The following is a 3,708-nucleotide window of genomic DNA, read 5'->3' on the forward strand; positions in this document are numbered from 1 at the left end:
TATGCTCAAATAAATTTGTTAGTCTCTAAGGTGCCACAAGGACTCCTGTTCTTTTTGCGGATACAGACTAACACGGCTGCTACTCTGAAGCCTTTGCTGTGGATCTCTTTGTGCCAGTCAGTGGACATAGAAGGATACTGCCAGTCCCCATGGAGAGCCCTATGGATTCCCGATCTATGGCATGTCCCGAAGAACTGCCTGGTTTGTCTGTCTCTCTGCCATACAAATCCTTCTCTCCCTCTGGCGTTAGCACCATTAGCAATGCAGAGATGGCTAAGAGACATGGGCGCTGTGGGCATGGCATGGTAGGCGGGCATCGTGTGGCACTCCACTGGAAGGGTACAAGCTGCACTGATCTGCCTGAGTTGCTGTGCCAGGAGCTCGGGCCACAAATCCTTTTTAGTGGGCACCCAAGCGTTCAGTCTGTGAACACTTCTCCCCTCTCCACTCTCTCCCCCTCCAGGTCTGCTATTATTAGAGGAACAGGTCAGCTGAGCAGCCCCTGCTGGGAATTCCCCAGCCCTGCTCTCCTTGGGGCCAGCTGAGCTTCTCTCTTAGAGCCAGGCTGCTGACAGACGCAAGTGTGTACAACCCGTCTGTGCAGAGCAGGAAACCGCGGCTGCTGCCACCTGTGCCTCCACCAGTCGCTATCTCGTCCTGTCTCCACCACCCCATCACTTATCCATCACTTCCCACTCCCTCCATTGCTCTTTGCATCCTCAGGCTCCTTTTCTCACCCCTCTCTCATGCTCCACCTCCCAACGATTGCACCCCTTCTTCCTCCTCTCTTCCTCCCTCCTCCAACCCTCTTCTGCACCCCCTTTTCTCGTCTCCTCCATCTCTCTTTCCCACCGCCCCTCCAGCCCTCACTCATCCCTGCAGTCTCTCCCTTCCCTTTCTCCTCTCCTGAAAAGAATCTTAATTCAGTGACCTCCACAAATCCATCCATCTCAGAGCCAGCTGCAAATGTGTCCTCCCTTTCCAGGACCCCTCACTGCCCCTCTGCCCCAGCCTTGAGCTTCTCTTTGCACCTCCTCTCACATTGCCCCACCACTGAGTCATGTCTCTCCATGTAAGCGGAGGCTAGACGTTAGCTCCATGAACTCTTTTACACACAATGCAGTTAGCCTGTGGAACTCATTGCCACAATGTAGCAGAGAGGCCAGAATCTTAGCAGGATTCCAAAAGGGATTGGACATTTATGTGGATAACGAGAACACCCAGAGTCACAAAGGCAAATGCTAAAGAAATAACCAAGAGGCTGGGAAGGGCTATAAACCTGCCTGCTTCATGGCACAACCACCCTCGAACTGACTGGGGTCAGGAGGAAACATTCCCGGGGAAGGTTAACCCAGGAATGGAGGGTTCCTTGCACCTTCCTCTGAAGCAGCTGGTGCGTGTCACAGCTGGACACAGGATGCTGGGCTAGAGGGCCGTTCTTGTGTTCCTGTGGCATTAGCTGTAACCTCCCGCCCTGGAACTCCAATGTTTTCAGGGAGCTGGATCCATGGACCCTTCCATTAACTCCAGTGGGCTTGGGAACAGGCCCAGAAGGGTACAGCAATGCCTCCTCCGAGCAGGGCATGGGACCTCCGGCACTGTGATCCACATGCTGTCAGGAGTGATCCTGGCCATGCTCCTGAAGGACATGGCAGAGGATTCCCCAACCAGGGCACTCCAATCTCCAAGAGCTACAGGGAAAACACAAGGCAACCCTAGTGTGACTCCCTTGAAACCAATGGGATATAAATGGATGGGTAAATGAGATAAGTGGAAAATAGCCATCTAATCTATGTAATGTATAATAATGAGAGAGAGAGAGAGAGAGAGAGATGTGGTGTATGGGGATAGATAGAGAGATAGATCATAGTATACTGATTGATCTAAGATCTAGGTAGACAGATGAGAATACTAAGATATATTTGTCTAGCTAACTATCCTCCTAGATCTTAGTATACCGATTAATCAATCTAGCTAGCTAACTAGCTAGATCAATATATTAAGATCTAGGAAGAGAGTTAGCTAGCTAGATAGATCAATTGATCGATCAGTATCCTATTTTGCTAACTGTCCTACTAGATCTTAATATACTCATCTAGCTAGCTAACTACATATCCATCCTCCTAGATTTTAATATACCGGTCTAGCTAGCTAGATTGATCAGAATACGAAGACCTAAGAGAATAGATAAATAGATAAATAGACATTTAGTATACTGTTCTAGTTAGCTACCTATCAATCCTCCTAGATCTTAGTATTCTGATCTAGTTAGATCATTTGGTGAATCAGTATCCTAGGACAGTATCCTAGGACAGTTAGTTAGCTAGATAGACTTGGCCTTTAGTGCTGTGTTCCAACAGGCTGAGGGGATCCCAGTCAAGCAGCCCACTCAAAGGGGTCAAACACAGTCCTCTGGGATGAGTTCTCTCCAAACCATCCCCAAGCTCCTTGTCAGGCTCAGGCCATGCGTGACAAGCTTCCCAGACAGGTGACAAGGAGTGCTGCAGAGTCTTCTCAGCTCTGTGCATGCCCCTGCGTGCACCCACTCCCTCTCCCTGGTATGAAGAGCTCTGTCTTGGCTTTGTCCTCGTTGCAATTTACAAAACAAGGCACAGAGGAAAGTTTGCCCACCTCGCTTCAAGTCCCTGCCCTGCCACCACACAGTGCAACAAGGAGCGTGCATGCACTAAAGGACCTGTTGTCTCCATCCAAAGGCAAAGCCCAGCAGAGCGAAGGAGCAAGAAAAGGACAAAAAGAAGGAGTGTCAGGCGAAGGCAGAAAGAGCTGCTCTGAGTTTGCTCCTGCAGGATTGTACTCAGCCAGCCAGGACCATCCTTACAAAACCAAAACGGGACCAAATAACCCAGGCCAGCAAATAACCAGAATCGCTCATAACAGCAGCACACGGTGAGGCGGGCGTCACAAAGGGATTTAGGCGCTTCAATACCTAGGCGGACTGGAGCGAGGCGCCTAACGCCCTTGGTGCATCCCAGGCTTTTTGCAGGCTGCGTAGCTGCGCCGGGGCTGTCCGCAAAGCGCGGCCGAATGACAGGAGGCGCCGCGGGAGCGCAGCCGGGCCGGCGGAGGGGCGCGCAGAGAGCGCGGCGGGCCAGCCCCAGGGCCAGGGGGGAAGAAGAAGCGGCGAAGGCAGAGCAGGGAGCGCAGAAAAGCAACACGTGCCGCCGCCAGCTGCAGCCCGGATCGCCCAGCGCAGACGGCTCGCTGCGGAGCCCGGCAGCGGGTCCCTTGCGCGCACAGCGCCCCTACCTTGGGGCCGAGCCGGGGCATGGGGACCGCCGCCCGCGGGGCTTCCACCTCCTTGGCGCGGGGCTCGGGGAGCGCGGCGCGGGACGGTGCAGTCATCGCGGCTGCCCCGGGGAGCTGGGAGGAAGTTGCACTTCGCGCAGCGCGGAGAGGAGGAGGTGGCTGTCTCCTGCCTCCGTTCTCCTGGGCTCGGCCCTTATACTGCCTCTCCAGAGCATGTGGTTTATGGGAAATCACCTTGGACGCCAGCCAGCTTTGGCAGCGAGCTCCCAGGCCTGGGCTTTTGTTTCCGCTCGTGGGGGGCGAAATGTGAATGGAAGGGCGAGCTGCGGCCAGCCTTTACCTTGCAGCAAGCATCAGACCCCTCCCCCATACACCCGGAGGGGGGCGGGGTGTTCCCCGCCTGGTAGGAATTCCCTGCCCCTCCCCAAGTGGTGCCTGGAA

This window comes from Terrapene carolina, unplaced genomic scaffold (assembly GCF_002925995.2).
Source record: "Terrapene carolina triunguis isolate 2854851 unplaced genomic scaffold, T_m_triunguis-2.0 Scaffold552, whole genome shotgun sequence".
Classification (NCBI taxonomy): Eukaryota; Metazoa; Chordata; order Testudines; family Emydidae; genus Terrapene; species Terrapene triunguis.